Source organism: Gossypium hirsutum, chromosome D13 (assembly GCF_007990345.1).
Source record: "Gossypium hirsutum isolate 1008001.06 chromosome D13, Gossypium_hirsutum_v2.1, whole genome shotgun sequence".
NCBI classification, from domain to species: Eukaryota; Viridiplantae; Streptophyta; class Magnoliopsida; order Malvales; family Malvaceae; genus Gossypium; species Gossypium hirsutum.
Genome location: NC_053449.1, coordinates 367,012 through 380,552, shown reverse-complemented (window position 1 = coordinate 380,552; position 13,541 = coordinate 367,012). Strand labels below are relative to the sequence as shown.

Here is a 13,541-nt window from a genome sequence, read left to right as displayed (position 1 = left end):
AAAATTAATTATTGAATTTAGTAATATGAGTGCACATACATTTTTAATTGAATCTTATATCTCTATAATATTAATTCCAATCCCAGAAAATATCATTTTTGTAAATTTTTAGCAACTTTTTTTTATACAATTTTTTAGCATACATGATTCATATAATATGTTAGATTAAATAAATGTTAATCATAGTTATTGGTTGTAATGGTATTTACATCACCTTCCCTACTGAACTAATTGGCTTGCTTGACATGACACCACCGGCATTGAGGATGTCATAATGTCCCAATAATTTTTTGCCTTCTATTTAATATATTTATATCGTGGAAGTATTATTTATGTTATAATTATGTTGAAAATAATTGATTAAGTCTTAATTCGATTAGTATGGACATGATTGTTAATGTAGGAGGACGTAGGTTGGAGCGCGCCAAAATGTATTACCCTTTTATTCATGAGTTGATGAGGGACTTATCCATGATAAACTGTGTGAGGCTATTATCTAAAGTTTTGATTTCTGGGACTTAAATGTTTATTCCAAAATGCATTGAAACCTCATCCATCAATCAATTTAGGTCTATTAGCTCGTCTCATCTCCAAACAAGCTTCGTTCTGGAACGATAGGCCTCTAATAATGTTGTCATTGTTCAAAAAATGATTCACTCATTATGATCTAAAAAGGGTAAACAAGGCTTCATGGCCATGAAGCTTGATCTAGAAAAAAATTTTGACCGACTTGAATGGGACTTCGTCAAGAAAATTCTTGCTTTCTTTAAATTCCCTGATAATTAAATCAAACTCATCTTAAGTTATATTTGTTCAACTTCCATGTTTGTGCTTGATAATGGAGGCAAACTCGCAAGTTTCCAATCATCCCGTGGACTCTGACAAGACAATTTGCTCTCCCATACATCTTTATATTATGCATGGAATACCTCAGTCATTAATTGATCCAACAAGCATGCGCTCAAAAGAAATGATTGCCTTTAAAATGATTTAGATCGGGCCCTTACGTTTTCTTTACGAATGACATTATTCTTTTTGCTCGAGCTGACAAACAACCTACTTCTTCCATTCATCATGTTCTTGATTCCTTTCTATTATGAATCTGTAATTTTTTGGGTGAAAAAATGTAGAAGAAAAGTAAATGGGTAGGTTCATTACACAGCTAAATTTGGCAGAATGTTCTTCCCCATTGTAGGGCAAAATGTTCTCTTTGCCTATCTAGAATTCATAATTCAAAGTACCCAAACGAGTGCTTCGTTCACTTATTGCATCTCAAATGTTATAACTTTTGTACAAACGCCACTTGCAAATATTTCACTGTTTATATTCTACAAATGATTCACACTTAGAAATGCCATAATCTCTCTCTCAATAATATTCTTTTAATGAATTACATGGTACACTATCAATAAGTGGTTGAAAAAAGTGGATGTTAATTTTTTCTTCAAATATTTAGACCAAATTTCGATTTAGAATCAACATTATCTGGAGGGTTTTATCTGAATACCATCTCGTTCATAAAATAGATGACACGTGTGTCAAATATTTGGAGGGTTTAGAGTCAACATTATTTGGAAAAATATTTGTTTTTCAATTTATGGTGTAAGAGTCCATACTGTTCCAATTAATGGAAACACTGAAGCAAACCTTAATCATGTTATAGAATATTAATTATTCAATCAATCTTCTATTAGTTAATTATTTTTATTGTTAATGGATTTGTAAGGATTACTATTACAGATGCTTTATGTTTCCTTTGCCTTTACAAGGTTACTTAAATATGATGCAAATAAAACTAAGAGATAATGAATTATCTAACCCTTTTAATTTTATAAAAAATTCATTTTAGCCCTCCATTTATTTTTTCGTCTTTTTTAGCCCTTATACTTGTATTGTTTATCAAATCACCCTAAAATAGATGAAAACATTAACATTTGTAACTTTGTTGACGTGGCATCAACACGATAGTTCATCCTATGTATTTGCATGTGTGGAAATATCTGGTAGCATTGCTTATGGAGTACTATTGCTGATTTACTCTTATTGATTCGTAGTTCATCCCATGTATTTGCATGTGTGGGGTGTGGGTCACCATTCAATTAAAGATCGCCTTAAGTTCTTGATTATAAAGAATTAATTAGGTTTTCTTGACTATAAATTGGTCCCTAGTTGTCTTTTTGTAATTTTCGAGAATCCCTCTTGCAAAACTGAACGTTGATAATGATAATATAGAATGATCGCAAAGCAATAAGAAAGAAAAATAGAACACACAGATTTTATGTGGAAATCCTTTCAGGAGAAGACTATAGGCAGAGAAGAAGAAGATTCACTAGTGTTGAAAATTGAATGATACAAAAGGAGTTCGACTACATCTATTTAAAGGCTGAAAAACCTTATTCTAATCAAAATTAAATAGAGGAAGTGTAGTTCTATACGGATTCTGTTTGTGCAGCATAGTCCATATTATTTCTTTAACAAAGATTCGGGTTACACAACTCTAACATCTCCATAATTTTATTTTTCGTGAATCCTCTGCCCCCGAATCGGTGAGAAGACCATCAATGAATCTAACCACCCCCTAGCCTTTTGCTAGATGTTCAATCCAAAAGCATCAAATGGAAAATATCTGTTGGTATCATATAGAGGCTTAAGGTCTTTAGAGTTATAGTTGATTGTACCAGGGGCCTAATTTACTTGCACACAATCTGTTACGAAAATATCTGGTTGCATTGCTTACGAAGTTCTATTGTTAATTTACTCTAATTAATTCGTAGTTTATCTTATATATGTGCATGTGTGGTGTGTGAGTCACCAATATTCAATATACTTACTCTACATATGTTCTTGATTATAAATTACAGGCTTCAGTATCAGATGCTGATTGTTACTTTGAATTTACTTGTAGGGATCGCAAGGCTTATACAAGACCGTATCTGAAGGTAATCTAGATGACGCATGGTGATTGATTTCTATTTCCATACCAAGTGCCAGGTTAAACAATATATATATCAACCTGTTAATTTCCATAAATTTTCGGGTTTTTATATAGAATTCCGCACGGACACTATTTACCAATGCTGTAAATAGACTCATTCTCATAAGAGGGAAGACCTAAACGGAAGAGACTACGACTGGGACTAGAAGAAATTAGTTGATCCGCGTACAACTCCACAATAATTGTTTTCGCTATCACGGGTGTCAGCACCAACTGTAGCCCCGGTATCATCAAGTGCAGCACCACAAGCACCAATTTGGGAATTAGCAACTGCAAGCTTCATCATCACTTGTAGGATCACAATGGGGCGAATAGAAGAAGAGAACAACCTCTTGGATGCTATAGAAGAGGTTTGAACTGACTGGAATGCAATCATATGCTCGCCCCAATTTCGAAATTCCCAATGCTCAACCGATTCCCTTCGACAAAAATGGGACAGAATGTGTGAGGCAGCTCAAAAGGATGGTGGCAAGTTTACAAGGGAGAAGAAAGCCGGAATCCTAAAACTCCTTCGCCACTAAACACATTCTGCTAGTGTATAGATTCTGCTACTGCTAGTATTACATTTAGCCAGGGTATACATCTCTAAGTACATTTACGGTGCGTTTATTTGAGGTAAAAATATTTTACCCATTTAGGTTACATTTCTAAATACATTTACACTTTTTTTCAATTTGGTGCCTAAATTTTCTTGTAGAAAAATCTATTGTATTGTTACATTAAAGGCACTTATCTAAATTTAGTACTTAATTTTCCAGTACTTAACTTTTCAATTTATCAAACAACACATTAATTTTAAAATTTCATATGCATGGGTTTTATTTTAAATTTATGTTAATTTTTATATAAATATTAATTGAATTTAAACCAACAATGATGTTTGTGGTATCTAATTTGTTGCTAAAATATATAAGTTTTGGGGGAAGTGATGAATCTCTATTTTTCTTCAAGTGGAGAGTGGAGACTTATCTAAAACTAATGCTCCATAATCAACTTTTACCATCAATCTTATTAGAGAGTTTATACTTTAATTTAATTTTTCTAATTTAAAATAATAAGTTTCAAAAACATATTATTTTTTAGTAAGTTAAAATTTTGAAATTTAGTCCCTATACTTAAAAAGTTAAAAATTAAATCCTTTTACTTTTCTGATTTAAAAATCTCAAGCCAATCATTAACGTTGTTAGCATTTTTTGTCAAAATTTACCAACTTCACATGTTAATTAAACTACCCTCATATGACATTGCATATAATTGAAAAAAAATAAATGTGCGAAATTACAAATAACGATAATGATGAGAATATAGGAGGATTGAATTTTTAACTTTTAAAAGGACTAAATCTCAAATTTTGGATAAGTACAAGGACTGATATCGTATTTTAACCTTTTGCATTGAAAATGAAAATGGTAACATAAAATATCAACTGCAGGTTTCCCATATAGATAGAAGGACGTCATATTGTTTATTTTTTAATTAATTTCTACGGAAATTGTATAAAAAAATTTGATGATTATAGATAGGTGTGATATACATGTTGGATTAGCAATATCAATTATACCTTTTATCCTTTGGCATCTAATGATTACAAAGTTAATGCAAGTGGTGAGCAATTACTTGAGATAATGGATCTGACGCTTACCACAATAAATCAAGTGAGTTTTTTTATTGAAAAAAAAATATCCTTTCCCCTCTTTTTAAATTAATACCAAAGTTTCCGGAATCGGATTAATGATCAAATCGGTCAGATTAGTAGCGAGGCTAAGAGAGTTGATAAAAAAATGATTTAATCCTTTAAAAATTATAAAGATATAGACAATAAAAATGGTGAAATTAAATTTTTACTATCATAAAGATATACAATTTAATCCTCCAAAAAAATTGGCTTTGTCCCTGAGTCAAATCATTAGTTCGTTAATTCGATCAATCTGATCAGTTTAATCAGTCCGTTCTATTATATTAAATAGCTCATAAAAAATCATAAATATTAAAAATATGGTTCAACAACCCTGTTCAATCAATCTTTTTCTTGGTTCAATCGATCAATATCGGTTCCTAAATCAACTGGTTCAATGCCCTTCTCCAAACCGATACTCCGACCAATTTCAGGTCCAGTCCAATCCAATTCAAACAACCTTGATTAAAACTCAAAAGTGTTGGGCAATAGACCCACTTTGAGATCCATCAAACAAAAACTCATAAAGTTTGGTAAAATATATGTCAATCAATATAACGCAAGTTTTACCCTGCTGCGAGCTATGCCACTCGTTGCAATCGACGTTGTAGCAAAGAGATAAAATTGGCACTAACATACTCCATACTGCAATGTAGCAAAACAACTATAATATAGTAAATTCCTTACACCATTATTGGCACTTGAATTCAGTGACGTTTAAAGGATATACACAATTTAACTTGTTCAAGAGTTAAGCTAACCATTCAATATCAACGACCTTACATTTTACTATAGAGATAGTATGAATCATAACTCAAGTATTGAAGAGAGATGGTGTGTCAAGACTACGATATTTGATATTTCTAACTTTATCAATTGAATGAAACAACAAACAAAGTGAAATACATTCTTGAAAATTTTCCTTTCTTCAATTCTGTGTGGATTGTAATAGCACTATTGAATTGTTATCCGGTGATGTGAAGCAAAAATGCTTGAATGATGATTCCACAAAATGACCAACTCAATGAATCAAACGCTCGAGTCAGTGTGGCGTGTTGCATGGGGATGGAAGGGCTTTGCCATTCTCCTGAATCAAACATGGCATTGTTGTTTTTAACCTTGTGCGTTTATGTTTCGTTTGTAATGGGTAACATTTTTATTTTCTAGTAAAATTTTGATGGCTGGGAAACTAAAAGATTTTTCTTTAAAACCAATCAAAGAATTTTTACAACATTTATTTATTATTTATCTAGAAAGAATAAATAATTCATACTCGAGAAATACATGAATTAAAAAGAGAAGGGAAAATTTTGTTTTCCACCAATTGATCTCCAAGATTTATAAGCAATTTTCTGGTCGAACTAAATTCAATGCTTTCCCACGAACATTAGAACAAGATAATTGAGCAGGTTTATTCAAATATGACAAATTAACATTCTGCAATCTTATTCCAGTGCATGGATTCTTTGAACTACAATCAAATTTTATAGCTACTTGTGTGTATGACGTTCCTCGAATACCTTCATATATGATATCTTTAATTTTAATTCCAGATGCCTATAACCATTGAAATATAAACAAGATTAATTTAATCACTTCAAGTGGCATAGACCCAAAATAAATAAACATCAATGACCTTAATTGGTTCAACCATTTTTAACCTAAAAATATTTGGAGTTAATACTATAATTGCAATATATTATACCTGGTTGGGACAATTTAGATTGTGTGGGCAATAGTTCTGGTCAATTACAATAGGATTTTGCACATTTACCATTAAAGAATCCATAAACCGAACCCCTTGAACAAATCCAGTGCTAGGCCTGGCCCATGACTTAATCCTCAACCCATTTTGAGTGCCTAAAAAGATTGTCTTTTTCATTGTAATATTTTGGACTCCTTCCTCTTTCAAATCTTTTGCTAAACTTCCAATACTGCAAAGTGCAAATAAATCGAAATAAACCAATTATATCAATAATAATAATACATAATAAAAAAGATTAATTTTATATCCAAGTACCTAATGCCATGGCCAGGACCGCAAGTGACTTGTTCGACCCATAAATTCTTGGTACCGGGACCAACTGAGATGCAGTCGTCTCCAGTTTTGATTGAGCATTTTATGATATTCACATTCTTGGATAATTGGACATGGATGCCATCGGTGTTAGGGCTATTAGCTGCGGCGATGATCCTAACCCCTTGGACATTCACATTTTCACATCCATTGATCACGATGTGAAACATTTGGCTATTTAAGGACAATAAACTACGGATCCTAATGTTCTTGGAGTTGGTAAAGCTTAACGTCTGCTCTCACAAACAAATCGAAAATAGCAAGTCAATTACATGGATGATAAATGTTGATAAGTCAAATTAAAAAGGGGTTGAAAAGTCAAAAATGGGAGGTGCAAGTGGCACCGAAAGAAAAAAGTGATAGGCAAGTTGTTTAAAGTTGAATGGGATAATTGCAATTTTGGTCCCTAATTTTTTAGGCCATTTGCAAGTTAGTCCCTGAACCTCAACTATAAATAGGCCTAACCATTTCTCATTTCAACCATCCCAACCAATCTTTCTCTCTTAGTTTTCTCTCTTCTCCCATTTGAGAATTCTTAAGGAATTCTATTTGTTTGTAATATTTTGGAGATAGTAAAGTTATCATCTGGTGTTAGTGCCCGAGGACGTAGGTATAATTTACCGAACCTCGTTAAATCTCTTGTGTTCTTTCTTGTCCTATTTTTCTTTCAATATTTGAGGGTATAATAGTAGTATTTAATTGTGCTATTAAATTACTATAGAAGGGATATTCTGTCTAAGGAAAGACTTGGTATTTAAGAGATCCATGTGATCCACCTCTCTTCCCTGGGAATTGAACTTTGTGTGATTTTTTAGTACAATAATTTACACGCTTCCGACCCTATTGGAACAACAAGTGGTATCAAGAGCCGAAGGTTAATCGTAGTATGCTCTGTGGTTGCAGTTTAAACTGATCTTCCACATCAGAAAAGATTTCCTTAGGTATATTGAAAGATTATGGAGAAAATGGTCGGTGTAGGAGCTTCAACATCGTCCATGTGGACAAGACCGACAATTGCAAATGCAAGATTGGCCGTGGAGATCTTTGATGGCACGGGCCATTTTGGTATGTGGCAAAGTGAGGTTCTAGATGCCCTTTTTCAGCAGGGTCTAGACATTACCATTGATGAAGAGAAACCAGATGATGTACAGGAGAAAGATTGGAAGGCGATCAATCGGTTGGCATGTGGCACAATTCGATCATGCCTTTCTCGAGAGCAGAGGTATGCTTTTTCAAAGGAGACTTCTGCAAATAAGTTGTGGGTGGCACTTGAAGAAAAATTTTTGAAGAAAAACAGTCAAAATAAGCTCCACTTGAAGAAAAGACTGTTTCGCTTCACATACGTCCCAAGTACCACAATGAATGATCACATCACCAAATTTAATCAGTTAGTCACTGATTTGCTGAATATGGATGAGACATTCAAAGATGAAGATTTGGCTTTGATGCTGTTGGGATCACTTCCTGAGGAGTTTGAGTTCCTAGAAACTACTCTACTTCATGGCAGGAGTGATATATCTCTGAGCGAAGTCTGTGCGGCCTTATACAGTTATGAACAGAGAAAGAAGGACAAACAGAAAAACTCAATCAGAGATACAGAAGCTTTAGTAGTCCGAGGTCGTTCATACACTCGGAAGAAAACTCAAAAGGGGAGATCAAAGTCAAAGTCCAGACTCGGGAAAGATGAATGTGCTTTTTGTCATGAGAAAGGCCACTGGAAGAAAAATTGTCCAAAGCTGAAGAATAAAGGAAAAGCTGCTGTAGATGCTTGTGTTGCAAAGCATGATACTAGTGACTCTGAACTATCACTGGTTGCATCATCATCGTCGTTCCATTCAGATGAGTGGATATTGGATTCGGGTTGTACCTATCATATGTCCCCTAACCGGGAGTGGTTCTCTGATTTAGTAGAACTAAATGGAGGAGTTGTTTATATGGGCAATGACAATGCCTGTAAAACTGTTGGGATAGGTTCAATCCAATTAAAGAATCAAGATGGATCAACCAGAGTTCTGACTGATGTTCGGTACGTGCCCAGTTTGAAGAAAAATCTCATCTCATTGGGAGCCTTGGAATCCAATGGTTCAGTTGTTACTATGAGAGATGGGATTTTGAAAGTGACATCTGGCGCACTTGTGATATTGAAGGGCATCAGGAAAAATAACTTGTATTACTACCAAGGTAGTACAGTTATTGGAGCAGTCGCTGCAGCTTCCGGTAACAAAGACTTGGACTCAATGCAGTTGTGGCATATGAAGTTGGGACATGCCAGCGAAAAATCCTTACAAATTCTGGCAAAGCAAGGATTGTTGAAAGGTGCAAAGGCTTGCAAATTAAAATTTTGTGAGCACTGTGTTCTGGGAAAGCAAAAGAGAGTGAAATTCGGCACTGCTATCCATAATACAAAAGGTATTTTGGAATATATTCACTCAGATGTGTGGGGGCCTTCCAAAACACCTTCGTTGGGAGGAAAACACTACTTTGTTACTTTTGTTGATGACTTTTCCAGAAGAGTTTGGGTGTATACCATGAAAACTAAAGATGAAGTGCTTAGAGTTTTTCTTAAATGGAAAACTATGATCGAAAACCAGACTGGCAAGAAAATCAAGCGGCTTAGGACGGACAATGGAGGGGAATATAAAAGTGATCCGTTCTTCGATGTGTGCCAAGAGTATGGTATTGTTCGACACTTCACAGTTAGGGATACACCACAACAGAATGGAGTGGCAGAGCGTATGAATCGAACATTGCTGGAGAAAGTTCGATGTATGTTGTCCAATGCTGGGTTGGGCAAGCAATTTTGGGCTGAGGCTGTGACATACGCTGGCCATCTTGTTAATCGTTTGCCATCATCTGCATTAGAAAGAAAAACTCCTATGGAGGTATGGTCTGGAAAACCGGCTACAGATTATGATTCCTTACATGTGTTTGGAACCACTGCATATTACCATGTGAAGGAGTCAAAGTTAGATCCGAGGGCAAAGAAAGCTCTCTTTATGGGAATCACTTCTGGAGTGAAGGGATTTCGTCTTTGGTGCTTAAGCACAAAGAAAATGATCTGTAGCAGAGATGTTACCTTTGATGAATCTGCCACATTGAAAAATGTAGCAGATAAAGATATTCAGACGAGCAATACTCCACAGCAGGTGGAGTGTACTCCAAAACAGGTGGAGTTTGAGCAGATGGGGATTTGCCCAGTTAATAAGTCTAATTCTCCAGCCACAATGGAGGAATTAGAGGTTGAAGAGGTTCTGACCCAAGAACCACTAAGTACACCAGAACCAGTTGCAGTTGCAAGGCCACGGAGAGAAATTCGTAAACCTGCTCAATTTACTGATATGGTGGCCTACGCCCTTCCCGTTGTTGATGATATTCCTATCACTTATCAAGAAGCAATGCAAAGCTTAGAAAGTGATAAATGGAAAAGCGCCATGGATGAAGAAATGCAGTCTCTCCGGAAGAACAATACTTGGGAGTTGGCGCAATTACCGAAAGGTAAAAGGGCAATCGGATGCAAGTGGGTATTCGCAAAGAAAGATGGATCTCCTAGCAAGAAGGATATTCGCTACAAGGCAAGATTGGTAGCTAAAGGCTACGCTCAGAAGGAGGGAATTAACTACAATGATGTATTTTCCCCTGTTGTGAAGCATTCCTCCATTAGAATTTTGTTGGCCTTGGTAGCACAGTTGAATTTGGAGCTAGCTCAACTTGATGTTAAGACGGCTTTCTTGCATGGTGAGTTAGAAGAGGAGATCTATATGACTCAGCCAGAAGGATACACAGATGCTGGTGGTAAAAATTGGGTTTGTAAGCTTAACAAATCGCTATATGGATTGAAGCAATCCCCGAGGCAGTGGTACAAGCGATTTGATAGCTTTATGAGAAGGCAGAAGTACACAAGAAGCAAATATGACAATTGTGTGTATTTACAGAAGCTGCATGACGGATCTTTCATTTATCTACTCTTGTATGTTGATGATATGTTAATCGCTTCGAAGAGCCAAAATGAGATAGATAAGCTGAAGGCTCAGTTGAATCAAGAGTTCGAGATGAAAGATCTAGGTGAGGCCAAGAAGATTCTCGGCATGGAGATAAGTAGAGATAGACAGAGAGGCAAGCTTTGTTTGAATCAGAAGCAATATCTGAAAAAGGTATTACAATGTTTTGGTGTAAATGAAAACACAAAACATGTAAGTACCCCACTTGCTTCTCATTTGAAACTTAGTGCTCAATTATCTCCGAAACTGAAGAAGAAAGAGAATATATGGCGAAAGTCCCATATGCTAATGCAGTTGGGAGTTTGATGTATGCGATGGTGTGTACGAGGCCTGACATTTCACAAGCTGTTGGAGTTGTGAGCAGGTATATGCATGATCCTGGAAAAGGACATTGGCAAGCTGTGAAATGGATTCTACGGTATCTTCGAAAAACCGTAGATGTTGGTTTAATTTTTGAACAGGATAAAGCACTTGGTCAGTTTGTAGTTGGATATGTTGATTCCGACTTTGCTGGTGATTTAGATAAACGCCGTTCAACTACGGGGTATCTGTTTACTCTTGCGAAAGCCCTAGTGAGTTGGAAGTCTACCTTACAGTTTACAATAGCTGTGTCTACTACAGAGGCAGAATATATGGCAGTTACAGAAGCTGTTAAGGAGGCTATTTGGCTTAATGGACTGTTGAAAGACTTAGGAGTTGTTCAAAGTCACATAAGTTTATATTGTGACAGTCAGAGCGCTATTCATTTAGCAAAAAATCAAGTCTATCATTCAAGAACCAAGCATATCGACGTAAGATATCACTTTGTGCGGGAAGTCTTTGAAAAAGGAAAAATTCTACTTCAGAAGATTCCAACAGCAGATAATCCCGCAGATATGATGACCAAGGTGGTAACAACAATCAAGTTTAACCATTGTTTGAACTTGATTAACATCCTGAGAATTTGAGCACCTTTAGGTGTATGGCGCTCGAGAGCGCATTTGGAGGCACTACAAAGATAGCTTTATCGAATTTGGGGAGTTGAAGGAAGTGTGTGAAGATGTGATTATCCTAATCAAATCTTCAAGGTGGAGATTGTTGATAAGTCAAATTAAAAAGGGGTTGAAAAGTCAAAAATGGGAGGTGCAAGTGGCACCGAAAGAAAAAAGTGATAGGCAAGTTGTTTAAAGTTGAATGGGATAATTGCAATTTTGGTCCCTAATTTTTTAGGCCATTTGCAAGTTAGTCCCTGAACCTCAACTATAAATAGGCCTAACCATTTCTCATTTCAACCATCCCAACCAATCTTTCTCTCTTAGTTTTCTCTCTTCTCCCATTTGAGAATTCTTAAGGAATTCTATTTGTTTGTAATATTTTGGAGATAGTAAAGTTATCATCTGGTGTTAGTGCCCGAGGACGTAGGTATAATTTACCGAACCTCGTTAAATCTCTTGTGTTCTTTCTTGTCCTATTTTTCTTTCAATATTTGAGGGTATAATAGTAGTATTTAATTGTGCTATTAAATTACTATAGAAGGGATATTCTGTCTAAGGAAAGACTTGGTATTTAAGAGATCCATGTGATCCACCTCTCTTCCCTGGGAATTGAACTTTGTGTGATTTTTTAGTACAATAATTTACACGCTTCCGACCCTATTGGAACAACAATAAAGACTTAATTTTGAATCATACAGGAACTTAAGTGAAAAATGAAAAGTGAAATATAATAGTACCGTGGCTCCAGAAGGACAGTTGGAATGGGAAGCTTTGCAAGCCCAGAGAGATGGTCCTTTGGCATCAAGTGCACCACCAAGGATTGAAACGCCATTCACTCCTTCAAAGCTCAGCCAATCGGTAGATTTGCCTAGTACTCGATAATCTTGAGGGCGACCAGGGTGCCGTCAATTCTGAAAATGATTTGAGGGCTTTTGCAGCCACCTTGGAAGGCCATAGAACCGAGCAAATACCGGCCTTTTGGAACATATATGATGGTGGAGTCAGCTGAGGCACAGGCTGCTTTCCATGCCATGAGGAAAGCCTTGGTGGAGTCAGTTTTTCCATTAGGCTTAGCCCCAAAGTTTAACACATTGTACTTTGTTAATGCAGACGTTGAATTTATGGCTAACATGAAAAAGAGAATGAGAAGAATAGAATGAGAAGGACGTGAGAGGTTCATCATTTGAGACAGTGATGGAAGTAGAGAGTTAAGGTGTATTGATTGTTAAGAAGGTGATTGATGAATGAGAAGAGTTACAGAGAAAATGGAAATTTAATTGATGAATGAGAAGAGTTACAGAGAAGATAGGTATTTATAGTTTAGCAGATTCAGGATAATTAAAGAGTATAATTATGAAAGTGTAGGATTGAAGAAAGCTGGCATTTTGTGTGTTTGTATGGAATATCCGCTGCTTGTTTGGCTACAACTTAAGCGCCAGTTAATTAATACATTTAATAAGATGCTAATTATAATACATTTGTGATGAATGCACCTTCTTCCTTGTACATGAGACAATCTAATTTTCCTTGTACAAGGTTCTTTTTTCTTCTGACTTCAGGTTTGAGTTTGTTTACTTTGATGTTACTAATGGTTTACTAATGGCTGCTGCTGAACTCTGTTTCTTATTATTAATAATATTTCTTAAAAGAATTTAAATGGAATGAGATTCAAGGCTGGCCGTTAACTTGATACTGAATTAATGTAAAGCCTTTTCTTAATTGTATACACGCTTCCTAATTTTCTACTCTAAACGTACACCTTAGCGCAAGGCCGCAGCCTTCTTAGACAATAACTTGTCTTACTCCAAAGTCGTGACATGGG

General features: G+C 35.6%; 1 pseudogene; it reads right to left on the bottom strand.

The window, feature by feature from the left end:
• Positions 1-6,008: 6,008 nt before the first annotated feature.
• Positions 6,009-12,902, bottom strand: LOC107935504 (polygalacturonase-like; annotated as a pseudogene).
• Positions 12,903-13,541: the final 639 nt, after the last annotated feature.